We start from the raw sequence: 20,885 nt of genomic DNA, 5'->3' as shown, positions 1-20,885 counted from the left end.
ACCGCTTGCCGTGTGGTAGCAGGGAGAACAGTCTGACTAGGGTGGCTGGAGTCTTTGACAATTTTTAGGGTCTTCCTCTGACACCGCCTGGTATAGAGGTCCTGGATGGCAGGAAGCTTGGCCTCAGTGATGTATTGGGCCGTTTGCACTACCCTCTGTAGTGCCTTGTGGTCGGAGGTCAAGCAGTTGCCATACCAGGCAGTGATGCAACCAGTCAGGATGCTGTCGATGGTGCAGCTGTAGAACCTTTTGAGAATCTGAGGACCCATGCCAAATCTTTTCAGTCTCCTGAGGGGGAATAGGTTTTGTTGTGCCCTCTTCATGACTGTCTTGACATGCTTGGACCATGGTAGTTTGTTAGTGATGTGGACACCAAGGAACTTGAAGCTCTAAACCTGCTCCACTGCAGCCCCGTCGATGAGAATGGGGGCGTGCTCGTTCTTCTTTTTCCTGTAGTCCACAATCATCTCCTTTGTCTTGATCACGTTGAGGGAGAGGTTGTTGTCCTGGCACCACACGGCCAGGTCTCTGACCTCCTACCTACAGGCTGGCTCGTCGATGTCGGTGATCAGGCCTATCACAGTTGAGTCTTCGACAAACTTAAATGATGGTGGTGGAGTTTTGCCTGGCCGTGCAGTAATGAGTGAACAGGGAGTACAGAAGGGGACTGAGCACGCACCCGAGGGGCCCCCGTGTTGAGGATCAGCGTGGCGGATGTGTTGTTACCTACCCTTACCACCTGGGGGCGGCCCGTCAGGAAGTACAGGATCCAGTTGCAGAGGGAGGTTTTAAGTCCCAGAGTACTTAGCTTAGTGATGAGCTTCGTGGGAACTATGGTGTTGAACGCTGAGCTGTAGTCAATGAATAGCATTCTCATGTAGGTGTTCCTTTTGTCCAGGTGGGAAAGGGCAGTGTGGAGTACAATAGAGACTGCATCATCTGTGGATATGTTGGGGCGGTATGCAAATTGGAGTGGGTCTAGGATTTCTGGGATAATGGTGTTGATGTGAGCCATGACCAGCCTTTCAAAGTACTTCATGGCTACAGACGTGAGTGCTACGGGTTGGTAGTCATTTAGGCAGGTTACCTTAGTGTTGTTGGGCACAGGCACTATGGTGGTCTGCTTAAAACTTGTTGGCATTACAAACTCGAACAGGGAGAGGTTGAAAATGTCAATGAAGACACTTGCTAGTTGGTCAGTACATGCTCGCAGTACACATCCTGGTAATCCGTCTGGCCCTGCGGCCTTGTGAATGTTAACCTGTCTAAAGGTCTTATTCACATCGGCAGTGGAGAGCGTAATCACACAGTCTTCCAGAACAGCTGGTGCTCTCATGCATGATTCAGTGTTACTTGCCTCGAAGCGAGCATAGAAGTAGTTTAGCTCGTCTGGTAGGCTTGTGTCACTGGGAAGATCTCGGCTGTGCTTCCTTTTGTAGTCTGTAATGGTTTGCAAGCCCTGCCACATCCGATGAGCGTCAGAGCCGGTGTAGTACTATTCAATCTTAGTCCTGTATTGACGCTTTGCCTGTTTGATGGTTCGTCGGAAGGCATAGCGGGATTTCTTATAAGCTTCCGGGTTAGAGTCCCGCTTCTTGAAAGCGGCAGCTCTAGGCTTTAGTTCAGCGTGGATGTTGCCTGTAATCCATGGCATGTACGTACAGTCACTGTGGGTACAACATCATTGATGCACTTGTTTTTTTTATTTTTTATTTTTTTTACCGTTATTTTACCAGGTAAGTTGACTGAGAACACGTTCTCATTTGCAGCAACGACCTGGGGAATAGTTACAGGGGAGAGGAGGGGGATGAATGAGCCAATTGTAAACTGGGGATTATTAGGTGATCATGATGGTTTGAGGGCCAGATTGGGAATTTAGCCAGGACACCGGGGTTAACACCCCTACTCTTACGATAAGTGCCATGGGATCTTTAATGACCTCAGAGAGTCAGGACACCCGTTTAACGTCCCATCCGAAAGACGGCACCCTACACACAGGGCAGTGTCCCCAATCACTGCCCTGGGGCATTGGGATATTTTATTAGACCAGAGGAAAGAGTGCCTCCTACTGGCCCTCCAATACCACTTCCAGCAGCATCTGGTCTCCCATCCAGGGACTGACCAGGACCAACCCTGCTTAGCTTCAGAAGCAAGCCAGCAGTGGTATGCAGGGTGGTATGCTGCTGGCATTGATGAAGCCAATGAGTGATGGTGTACTCCTCAACGTGATCGGAGGAAACCCGGAACATATTCCAGTCTGTGCTAGCAAAACAGTCCTATAGCTTAGCATCTGCGTCATCTGACCACTTTTTTTAATGGATCAGTCACTGGTGCTTCCTGCTTTAATTTTTGCTTGTAAGCAGGAATCAGGAGGATAGAATTATGGGCAGATTTGCCAAAATGGAGGGCGAGTGAGAGCTTTGTATGTGTCTCTGTGTGTGAAGTAAAGGTGGTCCAGAGTTTTTTTTCCCTCTGGTTGCACATTTAACATCCTGATAGAAATTTGGAGAAAACGGATTTCAGTTTCCCTGCATTAAAGTGCCCAGCTACTAGGAGTGCCGCCTCTGGGTGTGCATTTTCCTGTTTGCTTATGGAAGAATACAGCTACGAAAAATACAGATTTTTCCCGTTGGTAGCTTAATCTTCCCCGTAGGTCATTGATTTTATTTTCCAAAGACTGCACGTTTGCTAGCAGAATGGAAGGAAGTGGGGGTTTATTAGATCGCCTACGAATTCTCAGAAGGCAGCCCGCCCTCTGGTCCCTTTTTCTCAGCCTCCTCTTCATGCAAATCACCGGGATCTGGGCCTATTCCAGAGAAAGCAGTATATCATTCAGTGGGCTTCCGAGTGGCGCAGCGGTCTAAGGCACTGCATTTCAGTACTAGAGATGACACTACAGACACCCTAGTTCAAATCAAGGCTGTATCACAACCGGCCGTGATTGGGAGTCCCATGGGGCGTGCCCAGCTCCGTCCGGGTTTGGCCGGTGTAGGCTGTCATTGTAAATAAGAAATTGCTCTTAACTGAGTTGCCTAGTTAAATAAAGGTCACACACAGAAAAATGTATTTTGTTGGCATTTACATATGTCTCCATTACCAGTAAAACATAATCAAAACCTATTTTCTTTCACATACTTGTTGTGTTGTTTCGTTGCTTATTTGTTTCATTCACAACCAGGTTTTATATGGAACGCCGTTTGGATCTTTGCTTGTCAAAAAAGATAGGTCAAATAACAGTTTGACGTGCCAAATAAGCTTGTTGACCAATCAGAACCTGAATATGACTGCGCATCACAATCATTTAACGCGTTCATTAACAAAAACATAGCAAAACAACATCTGTTTCAGTAGCTATAGTTAGCTACTAACTAACTATATAGTTAGGTGTCATCTAAAATAACCATAATTTATAAAAGACAGTTCTTATTTGTTTAATGGTGGTCAGACCCATCTATGTGAAGCTAGCCACAATAAGGATTAGCCACAATAGTGGAATTTGCGGTTAGCCTTCAAAATAAAAGTATGGCATAATTCTACTATTTTTATTCATTTGCATCACTGTCAATTACATACTTTTATTTTGAAGGCAAACCGCAAATTCCACTATTGTGCCTAATCCTTATTGTGGCTAGCTTCACAACACATAACCCGGTCTGGTCGAGCCTCACTAGCCAGATTAAATCAAATTTTAATTTGTCACATACACATGGTTAGCAGATGTTAATGCGAGTGTAGCGAAATGCTTGTGCTTCTAGTTCTGACCATGCAGTAATATCTAACAAGTACTCTAACCTAACAATTTCACAACAACTACCTTATACACGCAAGTGTAAAAGGAATGAATAAGAATATGTACATAAAAATATATGAATGAAGCTAGCTGGCTGCTTATAACGTTAACCCTGTTGCCCACCAAAGGCTAGCCATTTATTTTCTTTAACTGAAGTTCAATTTCAATAGGCGTACAACAAGTGGCAACCTAGCTAAGACTTACAAGGATTCCTAAATCATTGCTAAGAATAATGAAAATTACTGCAGTTTCTACTGGTTATTGTTTTCAGGCTGGTTGTATTGGTGCTAGCTAGGTACCAAGCTATAGCTAGTTACCCCAGAAGTCGCGGTCGAACAAATTATGCTTTATTACCAACGCGGTATTGTAAACACATCGTTCGTGGCCGGTGTTTGCTGATATCTTTGTACAGCGCTAGTGTATCTTTTTTGACATGCAAAAGACCCAAACGGTGTTCCTTCCATAGTATGTATGTCATGAAGCTAATAGCAACGACGCTATTACTGTGTAACTCCGGTAGGGCAACATCTGAAAAATAGCGCACTTGGTAATGTGTACCGGTGCTCAACCAGTCGGCGAAAGCCAACATCACCCACGACAGAGAACAGTTGATTGTCAAGGGCAATGAATTCCATTATCTTGGCTTTAATGGATTTCGTCTTTGAGTTGTTTTGCTGAAATGTTGTTACTCTTTCAAATGACTGCTCGATCCACACAGCAGACATTGTGGGCTAGGCTAGGAATGCTGTGTTGCACATGTAGCGCAAAATTTTACGTGGCGTCATTACGTCATGTACCTACGTTATATAGGTATGCACATTAGCTTTGACATTGGTTTTGCATATCGGCGTTAAACTAGACATGGTGGCATTTTTAGATAACATATCGGAATCGGACGAAATTAACTGATATATCGTGCATCCCTAATTGCAATGATTGAATAGCATGTGTGTGTACATTTATTTTTGCAATGCAAGGGAGAGAAGGGAGGGGACAGGCAGAACCGTGCACATATGTCTTGGTAATCTGCATGTCATAATGTCTTAATTGTCTTGCATGCCTCGCAAATTCCAACAAGTAGTCTAAAGTTTGCCTCATGCTCTAGTTTTATGAAAACCTTACCCAGGCCTTCATAGCCTATCATCTAGTTAAGATAATAATGATTTTGTGATAACGGCACTGTGATTTTAATTATGTGGGGTGGACAAATTTTTTCGGTTAGGGATTTTTCTTAACAATAAGGATCCCAACTTTGTTTAAACATTTTAACGTTTAAAAATTCATACCCCTAGCTCAAACCACACAGTTACACATGCCCACAGTTACACGCCACACAAGTCTTCCTCGTAAAGAGAATATTCAGTGCTAACTGGGATTACATAATACCTTGGAGTCCTCAGTCTTTTTTAACACTGTGCGAGTACGCCCTACAGTGAGAGGAGAGAATGTGCGTTTATGTTTATCTCTTGAACATTATAGGCCCATTTCATCAAAAATTAAGATTATAGCCAAGATCGTCATCGTATCGAAATCAGATCATTCTGTAAGATCAAGTCCATGGAGTGAGATGCCTTCAATGACAACGTCAGGGCGGAAATAGCAGTTAATTCTTTATCATTCACTTACAGACACAAGTCTACTGAATTTATTGCATTCTTACTGTGAACATTGCTTCTGCATCTCTTCCCTTCCCTCTCTGAAAAATCTTAGACAGGGCTGCTGGTCCTAGACTAATCAAAAGTACTCTCCCATGACGGCTTCCACCCCGACATACACTTTAACAGGACGTCACAACACATCTGGTCTGCTATGGTGTGCATGTGTGTTACGCAAGGTGTGTGTGTGTGTATACATACGTGCGTGGTAGACTAATGTAGGCTAACATACGGGAATATTATTAATGGGTTATTATCATCATCATCCCAACTATGAGACGTCTATATGCTGGTCCCCGTCTCATTCACTCTCCAGACAAACACCCTCCTCTGTCAACTCCTCATTGTCTAACAGTAGGGAGCAGATAGAAGCAGCTGCTGCCCTAAACCAGGTGCATCATCCATTGTCTACTACTGACTGGTGGCAAGGTGTGTGTGTGCGCACGCGCACGTCCACCATCAATAAAAATTGCAGTCCAGTCACGAGTCTCCACCGTCATCTTCTCTTCAGATCTAAATATTCATGACTATAAACACTTTCATGATACAGCCAGGGTTAAAGAGATGGACATTAGGATGAATACGGTACTGCTGGATCATGTGTCCTGTTAATCTCAAATCACACAGTGCTAAGAGATAACGTTAGCACGGTCATATGGTTTTACTGTCAAAGGCACCTGTATTTGGGGAGTTTCTCCAAATCTTCTCTGCAGATCCTCTCAAGCTCTGTCAGGTTGGATGGGGAGCGTTGCTGCACAGCCATTTTCAGGTCTCTCCAGAGATGTTCGATCGGGTTCAAGTCCGGGCTCTGGCTGGGCCACTCGAGGACATTCAGAGACTTGTCCCAAAGCCACTCGGCGTTGTCTTGGCTGTGTGCTTAGGGTCGTTGAACTGTTGGAAGGTGAACCGTCGCTCCAGTCTGAGGTCCTGAGCGCTCTGGAGCAGGTTTTCATCAAGGATCTCTCCGTACTTTGCTCTGTTCATCTTTCCCTCAATCCTGACTAGTCTCCCAGTCCCTGCCGCTGAAAAACATCCCCATAGCATGATGCTGCTACTTCCATGCTTCACCGTAAGGATGGTGCCAGATTTCCTACAGAAGTGACAATTGGCATTCAGGCCAAAATGTTCAATCTTTGTTTCACCAGACTAGAGAATCTTATTTCTCATGGTCTGAGTCTTTAGGTGCCTTTTGCCAAACTCCAAGCGGGCTGTCACTACTGATGTCTGGCCACTCTACCATAAAGACCTGATTGGTGCTGCAGAGATGGTTGTCCTTCTGGAAGTTTCCTCCATCTCCACAGAGGAACTCTAGACCTCTGTCAGAGTGATTATCAGGTTCTTGGTCTCCTTCCTGACCATGGCCCTTCTCCCCAATTGCTCAGTTTGGCCGGGTGGCCAGCTCTAGGAAGAGTCTTGGTGGTTCCGAACATCTTCCATTTAAGAATTATGGAGGTCACTGGGTTCTTGGACATATTTGGTACTCTTCCCCAGATCTGTGCCTCGACACAATCCTGTCTTGGAGCTCTATGGACAATTCCTTCGACCACATGGCTTTGTTTTTGCTCTGACATGCACTGTCAACTGTGGGACATCATATAGACAGGTGTGTGCCGTTCCAAATCATGGCCCTCTACTCTTTTCTATTTTTACCAATGACTTGCCACTGGCATTAAACAAAGCATGTGTGTCCATGTATGCTGATGATTCAACCATATACGCATCAGCAACCACAGCTAATGAAGTCGCTGAAACCCTTAACAAATAGTTTCAGTCCGTTTTGGAATGGGTGGCCAGTAATAAACTGGTCCTGAACATCTCTAAAATTAAGAGCGTTGTATTTGGTACAAATCATTCCTTAAGTGCTAGAACTCAGCTGAATCTGGTAATGAATGGTGAGGCTGTTGAACAAGTTGAGGAGACTAAATTACTTGGTGTTACCTTAGATTGTAAACTGTCATGGTCAAAACATATAGATTTAATGGTTGCAAAGATGGGGAGGTCTAGCCGTAATAAAGAGATGACACCACACTCCAAAAAGCAAGTCCTGCAGGCTCTAGTTTTGTCTAATCTTGATTAGTGTCCAGTCGTGTGGTCCAGTGCTGGAAGGAAAGACCGAGTTAAGCTGCAGCTGGCCCAGAACAGAGCGGCACGTTTTGCTCTTAATTGTAATCAGAGGGTTAATATAAATACTATGCATGCCCGTCTCTCTCGGCTAAGAGTTGAGGAGAGACTGACTGTTTCTTATAAAAAGTGATGCAATGTGTTGAAAATCCCAAATTGTTTGCATTGTCAACTTACACACAGCTCTGACACACACACTTATCCCATCTCTAACCACCTGCCTCACGAGGAGCCTGCCTGTTACTATGCCTGCCTGTGATTATGATTGATTGTTTTTTATAACTACACATAGTTGATGATATTACTAGTTTATCTAGCGTGTCCTGTGTTGCATATAATCGATGCGGTGCGCATTCGCGAAAAAGGACTGTCGTTGCTCCAACGTGTACCTAACCATAAACATCAATGCCTTTCTTAAAATCAATACACAGAAGTATATATTTTTAAACCTGTATACTTAGCTAAAAGAAATCCAGGTTAGCAGGCAATATTAACCAGGTGAAATTGTGTCACTTTTCTTGCGTTCATTGCACGCAGACTCAGAGTAGATGCAACAGTTTGGGCCGTCAGGCTCATTGCGAACTGATTTGCCAGAATTGTACGTAATTATGACATAACATTGAAGGATGTGCAATGTAACAGGAATGTTTAGACTTATGGATGCCACCTGTTAGATAAAATAAGTAACGATTACATATTTCACTGAAATAATAAACGTTTTGTTTTCGAGATGATAGTTTCCGGATTCGACCATATTAATGACCTAAGGCTCGTATTTCTGTGTGTTATTATGTTATAATTAAGTCTATGATTTGATAGAGCAGTCTGACTGAGCGATGGTAGGCACCAGCATGCTCGTAAGCATTCATTCAAACAGCACTTTAGACTTGGAGTAGTTGTTCCCTTTGCTCTGCATGGGTAACGCTGCTTCGAGGGTGGCTGTTGTCGATGTGTTCCTTGGTTCGAGCCCAGGTAGCGGCGAGGAGAGGGATGGAAGCTATACTGTTACACTGGCAATACTAAAGTGCCTATAAGAACATCCAATAGTCAAAGGTATATGAAATACAAATCGTATAGAGAGAAATAGTCCAATAATAACTACAACCTAAAACTTTTTACCTGGGAATATTGAAGACTCATGTTAAAAGGAACCACCAGCTTTCATATGTTCTCATGTTCTGAGCAAGGAACTTAAACGTTAGCTTTCTTACATGGCACATATTGCACTTTTACTTTCTTCTCCAACACTTTGTTTTTGCATTATTTATTTAAACCAAATTGAACATGTTTCATTATTTATTTGAGGCTAAATTGATTTAATTGATGTATTATATTAAGTTAAAATAAGTGTTCATTCAGTATTGTTGTAATTGTCATTATTACAAATAAAATAAAATAAAAATATATATATATATTTATTTCTTGTATTTTTTTTATTTTTTTTATTATTATTATTATTATTTATTTATTTTATTTTTTTTATTATTTTTTTTATTATTTTTTTTTATTTTTTAAATCGGCCGATTAATCAGTATCGGCTTTTTTTGGTCCTCCAATAATCGGTATCGGCGTTGAAAAATCATAATCGGTCAACCTCTAGTTGACACTATGCATTTGGGCAGGTAGCTTTCTCTTGGCATCCGCCAAACCACGATTCGTCGTCAGACTGCCAGATGGTGAAGCATGATTCATCACTCCAAAAAACGCATTTTCACTGCTCCAGAATCCAATGGCGGTGAGCTTTATACCAATCCAGCCGACTCTTGACATTGCGCATGGTGATTTTAGGCTTGTTGCCGGCCACGGAAACCCATTTCATGAAGCCTCTGACAAACAGTTATTGTGCTGACGTTGCTTCCAAGAGCAGTTTGGAACTTGGTAGTAAGTGTTGCAACTGAGGACAGCTGTGTACGCACTACGCGCTTCAGCACTCGGCATTCCGTTCTGTAAGCATGTGTGGCCTACCACTTTGCGGTTGAGCCGTTGTTGCTCCTAGACGTTTCCACTTCACAATAACAGCACTTACAGTTGACAGGGGCAGCTCTAGCAGGGCAGAATGTTTACAAACTGACTTGTTGGAAAGGTGGCATCCTATGACGGTGCCACACTGAAAGTCACTGAGCTTTTCAGTATGGGCCATTCTACTGCCAATGTTTGTCTACGGAGATTGTATGGCTGTGTGCTCGATTTTATACACCTGTCAGCAACGGGTTTGGTCGAAATAGCCAAATCCACTCATTTGAAGGGGTGTCCACATACATCTGGTCATGTCTTGCAGGCAGCCATGACTCTTTGTCATAGGTACAACATTTCATGCCAGGTGATTTTGTGCACTCAATCATTGTTCAACACTTAGTAAAGAGAGCGAGAGACAGAGAAACAGACAGAGACAGACGACACAGAGACAGACGACACAGAGACAGACGACACAGAGACAGACGACACAGAGACAGACGACACAGAGACAGACGACACAGAGACAGACGACACAGAGACAGACGACACAGAGACAGACGACACAGAGACAGACGACAAGAGCGAAAAAGAGCAAGAGAGTTGGTTTGAACACCTACAACGGCTGTGTGTTTGTGCGCCACTGAATATGAAAGCAACACCAGATAAGCATGAGTCTTCGAGGAGCAAAAATAAATAAAATACACCGGTTGACATCTTGACATACACTGTACATTCTGCCCTCCTGCTGTGCTAACATACAGCCCTGGTGGAAAAGCTATGCAAGTGTGTAAACTAAAACAACAAACTAGCTAGAACTGGTACCATCTTGACTTCAGGGAACACATCGGAAATACTGTAAGTCATTGTTCTGTCCCTGTCATGAAAATATATGTACTGTGTGTATATGCATTTTATTTACTAACTAATCAATTAAATTAATAAAATCTGGCAGGACCTTTATGCTAAATTTAAGCAGACACCTGAAAGATAAAATTATATAACAATGAAATTGTATGGATTATATAACATAGATATGCCCATGTTTATTGGGCATCAGTCTTGTAATAGGAGGGATAGTAGGTGGTCCATTGGGCTATTAACTAAACCCCATCTGTTAACTGAACATCTCTCCTTAATACATTCTCATAACTTTAGCTATGAGAGACAGAGAAAATAAGAGAGCACGAAAGAGGGAAGTAAATGCAAAAGAGAGATGACAAGACAAATTAATTAAGTTAAAAAAAGAGATGACAAGACAAATGAATTAAGTAAAAAATAGAATATATGCCATAGGGAAGTGAGTTGGATAGGATGAGAATGAGATGGAGGGGGAAATATCGTTGTGCACCGATATGGTGGCAAAGACAGAAGAGGGTGGATGGGAGGAAAGAACAAGAAAGAAAGTTGTGGTATGATAGATTGGCTGAGAGGAAGGACAGTGATGAAAACAAAGAGAGCGCTGCGGGGGTTGGGGCAGGGAGGGCGCTGCGGGGGTTGGGGCAGGGAGGGCGCTGCGGGGGTTGGGGCAGGGAGGGTCCTGCGGGGGTTGGGGCAGGGAGGGCGCTGCAGGGGTTGAAGACAGTAAATGAGGCAGACAGAATGAAAGAAGAAGAGAAAGAGAGAGAAAGACAGGAGAAACAAAGTCACTCGGTCAGACTTTCTTTTTTTTAATGAGACATGCTCATTTGTTTAAAAACACCACAGAGAAAGTCAGACAGAGAGAATAAGAGATGGAAGAGAGAATGAGAGATGAAGGCACAGAAGAGAGAGAGAGCGCTGGTAAACAGACAGACTGTTCTGAGGTGCCTCTAGTCTCCCGTAGTGACTGGCTGGGCAGATCCAGCACACAGATAAATGACTCCATATCCCTCTTCATCCTCTTCTCTCCCTCTATCCATCCATCATTCTTGCCACTCCTCTCCAACACTCTTGACAAGGCATCAATCATCACCAACTATTTTTTTCCCGTATCCTTATTTTAGCAGGTAAGTTGACTGAGAACACATTCTCATTCACAGCAATGACCTGGGGAATAGTTACAGTGGAGAGGAGAGGGATGAATGAGCCAATTGGAAGCTGGGGATGATTAGGTGGCCATGATGGTATGAGGGCCCACTCAGGGCTCCAGACTAACATTTCCCACTGGTGGCACTAAGTTTTTCAGTTTGTGGCACCAGCCCATGATTTGGTCACACCCAAAAAATGTATATAATCTGCTGTCACGCAATAGAAAATATGAGTATCATTCTCAGTGCTTTATTAAAAAGTATAATATACTGAGATGGTATTGAATAAATATTTTTCTTCATCATCTTATGTTGTGATTCAAAGTATTTTAATGTGCAACCTAATCCAGTGAATGTAATGCATTGTGGGTAGACAATTATGCTATTGTTGTTATATTTTACTGTTAAAATAAGGCTACAGAATTATATATTTTTGGTTAAATAGAGATGAATTTTACTACATCTTTATGTGATCTAATATCATAGGCTAATGTATTTGGGGCTAATTCATCACCCGAGTTGGCCTAAGTGGAAACTCAAAACCCATTACCTAGATCACGAACTCCAAAAGATAATAGCCACTGCTAGTAGCCATGTACTAATAACCCTCTACAGACTAAGCCCTGACATTTGATACTACAGTGAAAATGGTTCACTTTTTTTAAAGCAAGGCCCCTGAACTCTCGTGTATTTTCTGCACTATGCAATGATATGGGCAGTGACCATGTAAGACTTTTACAACATACAGAAGTGCGCTGGTTATCAAGGGGCAAAGTATTGACATATTTTGGGGAATTTAGAGACGAGCTTAAAAGTTATTGATGGCCATAATTTCCACTTGTCTGACCGCTTGACTGATGACGAGTTTCTCACACGACTGGCCTATCTGGGTGATGTTTTTTCCTCGCCTGAATGATCTGAATCTAGGATTACAGCGACTCTCCGCAACTATATTCAATGTGCGGAATAAAATTGAAGCTATGCATAAGAGGTTGAAGCTCTTCTCTGTCTGCATTAACAAGGACAACACACAGGTCTTTCCAACATTGTATGATTTGTGTGCAAATTAACTCAAGCTTACGGACAATGTCAAATGTGATATAGCGAAGCACCTGAGTGAGTTGGGTGCACAATTATGCAGGTACTTTCCCGGATGACCCAAACAACTGGATTCGTTATCCCTTTCATGCCCTGCCTCCCATCCACTTACAGATATCTGAACAAGAGTACCTCATCAAAATTGCAACAAGCAGTTCTGTGAAAATTGTATTTAAATCAGAAGCCACTGCCAGATTTCTGGATTGGGCTGCACTCAGAGTATCCTGCCTTGGCATATTGCACTGTTAAGACATTGATGCCCTTTGCTACCACATACCTATGTGAGAGTAGATTCTTGGCCCTCACTAGCATGAAAACTAAATACAGGCACAGACTGTGTGTGGGAAATGATTTAAGACTGAGACTCACTCAAATACAACATTGCAGAGTTATGTGCATCCTTTCAAGCACACACTTCTCATTACCCTGTGATGAGTTATTCACAATTTGATGAACAAATAAGGTTTTATATGTAAGATGGTTAAATAAAGAGCAAAATTATTGATTATTATTTGTGCCCTGGTCCTATAAGAGCTCTTTGTCACTTCCCACGAGCCGGGTTGTGACAAACTCACTCATTCTTATGTTTAATAAATGTATCGTATAGTGTGTGTGTGGCAGGCTTACAATTATGGCAAAAAACAACATTTGAGAGTGCGCTGACCCTCGTGCTAGAGGGGGTACGCAGCTGGAGGTTGAATGTTTGAAGGGGTACGGGACTATAAAAAGTTTGGGAACCACTGTACTAAGCTACAATGGCAAGAAAAAGTATGTGAACCCTTTGGAAATACCCGGATTTCTACATAAATTGGTCATCAAATTTGATCTGATCATCATCTAGGTCACAACAATAGACAAACAGTCTGCTTAACTAATAACACAAACAAGTATACGTTTTCATGTCTTTATTGAACACAGTGTAAACATTCCCAGTGCAGGGTGGAAAAAGTATGTGAACCCTTGGATTTAATAACTGGTTGAACCTCCTTTGGCTGCAATAACCTCAACCAAACATTTTCTGTAGTTGCGGATCAGACCTGCACAACGGTCAGGAGGAATTTGACCATTCCTCTTTACAAAACTTTCAGTTGAGCAATATTCTTGGGATGTCTGGTGTGAACCGCTCTCGAGGTCATGCCACAGCATCTCAAACGGGTTGAGGTCGGGACTCTGACTGGGCCACTCCAGAAGGCATATTTTCTTATGTTGAAGCCATTCTGTTGATAATTTACTTCTGTGTTTCGGGTCGTTGTCTGGTTACGTCACCCAACTTCTGTTGAGCTTCAAATTGGTGGACTGATAGCCTAACATTCTCCTACAAAATGTTTTGATAAACTTGGGAAATAATTTCTCCGTCGATGATAGCAAGCTGTCCAGGCCCTGAGGCAGCAAAGCAGCTCCAAACCATGATGCTCCCTCCACCATACTTTACAGTTGGGATGAGGTTTTGATGTTGGTGTGCTGCACCTTTTCTCCTCCACACATAGTGTTGTGTGTTCCTTCCAAACAACTCAACTGTAGTTTCATCTGTCCACAGAATATTTTACCAGTAGCGCTGTGGAACATCCAGGTGCACTTTAGCAAACTTCAGACGTGCAGCAATGTTTTTTGGACAGCAGTGGCTTCTTCCGTGGTGTCCTCCCGTGAACACCGTTCTTGTTTAGTGTTTTACGTAGTAACGTATACTCATCAACCGAGATGTTAGCATGTTTCAGAGATGTCTAAGTCTTTAGCTGACACTCTAGGATTCTTCTTAACCTCACTTAGCATTCTGTGCTATGCTCTTGCAGTCATCTTTGCATGACGGCCACTCCTAGGGAGAGTAGCAACAGTGCTGAACTTTCTCCATTTATAGACAATTTGTCTTACTGTGGAGTGATGAACATCAAGGCTTATAGAGATACTTTTGTAACCCTTTCCAGCAAGTCAACAATTCTTAACCTTAGGTCTTCTGAGATCCCTTTATTCAAGGCATGGTTCACATCAGTCAATGCTTCTTGTGATTAATCTCATCTCATTGATTGGACTCCAGGTTTGCTGACTAGAATTAGCTTTTGGAGAAGTCATTCGACAAGGGGTTCACATACTATTTCCAACTTACACTGTGAATATTTAAACGATGTATTCAACATAGACAAGAAAAATAAACTAATAACACACAAATTATTGTAAGCACACCGTTTCTCTATTGTTGTGACTTAGATGAAGATCAGATCAAATTTGATGACCAATGTATGCAGAAATCCTGGTAATTCCAAAGGGCTCAGGTACTTTTTCTTGACACTGTATATGGAATTGTTTTAAGAAGGTCATACCAAGGATCATTTAGAAATTTTTATTTTGAATTGTAAAACCCCTTGAAGTATAATATTTTTTTTTTATATATGATGAAAAATGTAATTTGGCCTTACTGCTATAAGCCCATACAAATGCATTGAACAACAGATTCAATACATGGAACAGATAAGCCCCCCCCAAAAGAGGCTGTCAGAGCGGCTGTACAAACTTCAGACAAGTCCCAATATGCTTGTTAGGGGTCATAGAGCAAAACTGAGTGTGACATCTTTCCATAGAGGGGTCATAATAGTTTGTAGGCAAAACCATTTGGACGCTGCAGACAATTTTGTGAGAAGACCGATTTTCTGGATGTCGCATGGTCTGACAAACGCCGCTTTAGCTCTGCCACCTTTCACCGCAGATGCGGAAGTGCAACATCGGCGGATGCAGGGGATTAAGACAACAACAAAAAAACATCTCTAGCTTAAATATACAGACTTGTATGGGGATTGTATTATGCTTATTAGGGGGAGCGTGGGAGTGGAAATCGACTCATTTTATGTAAATTTCAATTGCAGTCTACCGTCAAATGAGGCTATGGACTAGCAAGACCAATGTGCATTTTGCAAAGCCATATCAAATATCTTGTTTATAAAGCACAGTGCTTTCGGAAAGTATTCACTTTTTTCACATTTTGTTACGTTACAGCCTTATAAAATCGATTAAATACATTTTTTTGCTTAATCGACACCCCATAATGACAAAGTGAAAACAGGTTTTTAGAAATGTTTGCAAATGTATTAAAAATAAAAAACAGAAATACCTTATTTACATAAGTATTCAGACACTTTATGATGAGACTCAAAATTGAGCTCAGGTGCATCCTGTTTCCACTGATCATCCTTGAGATGTGTCTACAACTTGATTGGAGTCCATCTGTGGTAAATTCAATTGATTGGATATGATTTGGAAAGGCACACACCTGTCTATATAATGTCCCACAGTTGACAGTGCATGTCAGAGCAAAAACCAAGCCATGAGGTCGAAGGAATTGTCCATAGAGCTCCATGACAGGATTGTGTCGAGGCACAGATCTGGGGAAGAGTACAAAAAAATGTCTGCAAGTATTGAAGGTCCCCAAGAACACAGTGGCCTCCACCATTCTTAAATGGAAGAAGTTTGAGACTCTTCCTAGAGCTGGCCGCCCAGCCAAACTGAGAAATCCAGGGAGAAGGGCCTTGATCAGGGAGGTGACCAAAAACCCTATGGAAACTGACAGAGATCTAGAGTTCCTCTGTGGAGATGGGAGAAACTTCCAGAAGGACAACCATCTCTGCAGCACTCCACCAATCAGGTCTTTATGTTAGAGTGGCCAGACGGTAGCCACATGAGAGCCCGCTTGGAGTTTGCCAAAAGGCACCTAAGGATTCTCAGATCAAGAGAAACAAGATTCTCTGGTCTGATGAAACAAAGATTGAATCCTTGGCCTGAATGCCAAGTGTTACCTCTGGAGGAAATCTGGCACTATCCTTAAGGTGAAGCATGGTGGCAGCATCATGCTGTGAGGATGTTTTTCAGCGGCAGGAACTGGGAGACTAGTTAGGGTTGAGGGAAAGATGAACGGAGCAAAGTACAGAGAGATCCTTGATGAAAACCTGCTTCAGAATGCACAGGACCTCAGGCTGGGGCGCCGGTTCACCTTCCAACAGGACAACGACCCTAAGCACACAGCCATGACAACACAGGAGTGGCTTCGAGACAAGTGTCCGAATGTCCTCGATTGGCCCAGCCAGAGCCCGGACTTGAACCCGATCGCACATTTCTGGAGAGACTTGAAAATAGCTGTGCAGCGACGCTCCCCATCCAACCTGACAAAGCTTGAGAGGATCTGCAGAGAATAATGGGAGAAACTCTCCAAATTCAGGTGTGCCAAGCTTGTAGAGTTATACCCAAGAAGACTCGAGGCTGTAATCGCTGCCAAAGATTTCAACAAAGTACTGAGTAAAAGGTCTGAATACTTATGTAATATTTCAGTTTATTTCAAACAAATTGGCAAAAATGTCTAAATCTGTTTTTGCTGTCATTGTGGGGTATTGTATGTAGATTGAGGGGAAGAATTTAAAAAAAAATCTATTTTAGAATAAGGCTGTAACATAAAATGTGGAAAAAGTCAAGGGGTCTGAACACTTTCCGAATGCACTGTAGTTGCTATTGAGCTGAGAATTGAGAATTAAAGCTGACCCTCCTCTACCCAAGCATGACAAGAGGCTAACCAGAGTGTTTTCCCCACAATTGGATTTTTAAATGTTATACAATCAGAACTCATTGTTATATAATCAGAAAGGGGAGAGAGTGGCTCACTCAACACAGCAGCAGGCCCCAGGAAAAACAGGTAACATTATCCTACAGGGGAAGGCAGGCAGACCCTTTCATTACATTAATCATGAGGATAATATACTTTACCGTTTGACCAAATCGTGGCTTTAGCCTCCTATAAAAAGAGGATGATCAGTGCACCGAGGCGACCAATACATTTTAAAACTTGCACAGCCAAGTCAAAGGGTTGCAAAATGCTGGCCGCCGACCATACACACACACTTAGTCAAATTAAAGTAGTGTACATGTTACACCTGGTCCCCTCCCTGTGGACCCCCCCAGTACCCAGCTGTTCCGTGCCTAAACCCTCCCTGGCCAATGACTGCCTGGCAGCCAGCTGTGCCAGCCTCTGAACCCAAACCGGGGCAGAGGACTTTGACAATTACCAATTCCACGTAACAGAGTGATGCTGAGTCTTGATTATTTTACTTGTCAAACAAAAACCAGTCATTGCAAAGTTAAACAAACCATATCTTTATGCACAAGGACTACTTGTAACAATGTCCACTGAAATACAGTGAAGATGCAAAGTTGTCACAGAAATGCGTTTTTTGCTGTTTTTGCAGTCAATCTGTTAAAATGTCGGAATTTATCGCTGAAGCCTAGACGCTCGCGCTTTCTATGTTGAAGCTATGTAAACATTGGAACGACACTCACCGCCGAGAAGTCAACTTCAAATCGACAATTATGTAGAATGTCAACGCCACAAGAAACTCGCAAAGTTGTTAAGCACTAAAAAAAAAAACAGTTGATATGAATACAATTTTAACAAACGTAGCAACTCACCGTCTTCGTTTCTTTGTTACTTCAGTCGATGCATTGTGAATATCCATTCACTTCGTCTAGAACGCTTCAATGAGGTAGGTTATCGACCACAACACACAAGTCAAGAGTGACGCCATTGGCTAGGTTATTTGTATGTCCTAGTGTCTGCCCTTTTCACGCTTCAATGGGCGTTTCTAAACCGGGTAGTTTTGGTTCCTGGATGCTGATTCATTGGCTGAAACAGCATTTCAGCCATGTGTATCAAGCAATTTACCACGGGTATAACGCAAAAATACTTGTTTACTGTTGTATTTATGTTTAACTAGTTTATAATGGTAATAAGGCACCTCGAGGTTTGTGGTATATAGCCAATATAGGCTACCACGGCTAACGCCTTGATCACACCGACAGCTTTTTGCATTTTGGTACACCATAAGTACATTAATTTCCAATGGAATGCTGCATTTGCCCTACAGCGTTGCGTTGCACTGCTTTCGGTTCTGTGTGGAGCATACCTAGGATTTATCTAACTGTATGCATCAAACTGTGCGTAGACAGTTTGACAGAAATGGTAGCAGAAGGTGAATGTTGAACTTTGTTGTACACATATCCAGATGATGCTGCATACCATTTTGCTCAAATACACTAACGGTGTGATCAAGGCGTAATGGCTTTATCTATGCACCCAAAGCAGAGAACGACTCAATCACACCGACAGCATCATTGCATTTTGGTACACCAGAAGTAAATTCATTTCCAATGCAACGCTGCATTTGCCTTGCAGCATTCCGTTGCAGAGTCAGTGGCAGTGCATTCTGTGTGGTGCATATGTTGTGTTTATTGAATGTATGCATCAAATTGTATGTGTAGACAGCTTGACAGAAATAGTTGCAGAAGGTGACTCCTCGATCACACCTACAGCATCATTGGAAAAATTGTATGCAGCATCATCTGGATATGTGTGCAACAAAAATTAAACATTGACCTTCTGCTACCATTTCTGTCAAGCCGTCTACACATACAATTGAATGCATACATTTGATAAATCCAACATATGCATGACACAGAATGCACTGCAACTAACCGTGCAAGGCAAACGCAGCGTTCCATTGGAAGTGAATGTACTTCTGGTGTACCAAAATGCATTGACGCTGTCGGGGTCATCGAGGCGTGAATGTTGAACTTTTGTTGGACACATATCTGTACCATTTTGTGCAAAAACACTGTAGGTGTGATTGAGGTGTTAAAGAACAGCCCTTAGCCATGGTATATTTAATGCTGCATTCATAACCAAATGAGAGGTGGTAATTAAAGGTTGTGAAGATGTAAATAGGACTTTGGTGCATTCATGTTTTGACCTGGGAAATACCATAAAACATGGATGTCAAACATGGAGGTCATTTAAGGTTTGTGATTGTAAACTCAGCAAAAAAAGAAATGTCCCTTTTTCAAGAACCTGTCTTTCAAAGATAATTCATAAAAATCCAAATAACTTCACAGATCTTCATTGTAAAGGGTTTAAACACTGTTTCCCATGCTTGTTCAATGAACCATAAAAAATGTATGAACATGCACCTGTGGAACGGCCGTTAAGACACTAACAGCTTACAGACGGTAGGCAATTAAGGTCACAGTTATGAAAACTTAGGACACTAAAGAGGTCTTTCTACTGACTCTGAAAAACACCAAAAGAAAGATGCCCAGGATCCCTGCTCATCTGCGTGAACGTGCCTTAGGCATACTGCAAGGAGGCATGAGGACTGCAGATGTGGCCAGGGCAATAAATTGCAATGTCCGTACTGTGAGACGCCGAAGACAGCGCTACTGGGAGACAGGATGGACTGCTGATCGTCCTCGCAGTGGCAGACCACGTGTAACAACACCTGCACAGGATCGGTACATCCGAACATCACACCTGCGGGAAAAGTACAGGATGGCAACAACAACTGCCCGAGTTACATCAGGAATGCACAAACCCTCCATCAGTGCTCAGACTGTCCGCAATAGGCTGAGAGAGGCTGGACTGAGGGCTTGTAGGCCTGTTGTAAGGCAGGTCCTCACCAGACATCACCGGCAACAACGTAGCCTATGGGCACAAACCCACCGTCGCTGGACCAGACAAGACTGGCAAAAAGTGCTCTTCACTGACGAGTTGCGGTTTTGTCTCACCAGGGGAGATGGTTGGATTCACGTTTATTGTCGAAGGAATGAGCGTTACACCGAGGCCTGTACTCTGGAGCGGGATCGATTTGGAGGTGGAGGGTCCGTCATGGTCTGGGGCAGTGTGTCACAGCATCATCGGACTGAGCTTGTTGTCATTGCAGGCAATCTCAACGCTGTGCGTTACAGGGAAGACATCATCCTCCCTCATGTGGTACCCTTCCTGCAGGCTCACCCTGACATGACCCTCCAGCATGACAATGCCACCAGCCATACTGCTCGGTCTGTGAGTGATTTCCTGCAAGACAGTAATGTCAGTGTTCTGCCATGGCCAGCGAAGAGCCCGGATCTCAATCCCATTGAGCACGTCTGGGACCTGTTGGATCAGAGGGTGAGGGCTAGGGCCATTCCCCCAAGAAATGTCCGGGAACTTGCAGGTGCCTTGGTGGAAGAGTGGGGTAACATCTCACAGCAAGAACTGGCAAATCTGGTGCAGTCCATGAGGAAGAGATGCACTGCAGTACTTAATGCAGCTGGTGGCCACACCAGATACTGACTGTTACTTTTGATTTTGACCCCACCCCCCCTTTGTCTTTGTTCAGGGACACATTATTCCATTTTCTGTTAGTCACATGTCTGTGGAACTTGTTCAGTTTATGTCTCAGTTGTTGAATCTTGTTA

At 43.0% G+C, this 20,885-nt stretch overlaps 1 protein-coding gene across 1 annotated transcript in view; it reads right to left on the bottom strand.

Annotated features, from left to right (window-relative positions):
- The window catches only part of LOC129823873 (SPRY domain-containing SOCS box protein 4-like), a 147,074-nt gene extending 128,859 nt beyond the window's left edge, over positions 1 to 18,215 (bottom strand). The window contains exon 1 of the mRNA XM_055882929.1: positions 18,066 to 18,215. The gene's annotated coding sequence lies outside the window, so the exon portion shown is untranslated. The remainder of the gene's footprint in view (positions 1 to 18,065) is intronic.
- Between the last annotated feature and the right edge of the window lie 2,670 nt (positions 18,216 to 20,885).

This window comes from Salvelinus fontinalis, chromosome 26, assembly GCF_029448725.1.
Source record: "Salvelinus fontinalis isolate EN_2023a chromosome 26, ASM2944872v1, whole genome shotgun sequence".
In the NCBI taxonomy this organism is placed as follows: domain Eukaryota; kingdom Metazoa; phylum Chordata; class Actinopteri; order Salmoniformes; family Salmonidae; genus Salvelinus; species Salvelinus fontinalis.
Note: the sequence above shows the minus strand (reverse complement) of the source record. Positions and strands in the feature narration are given on the sequence as shown.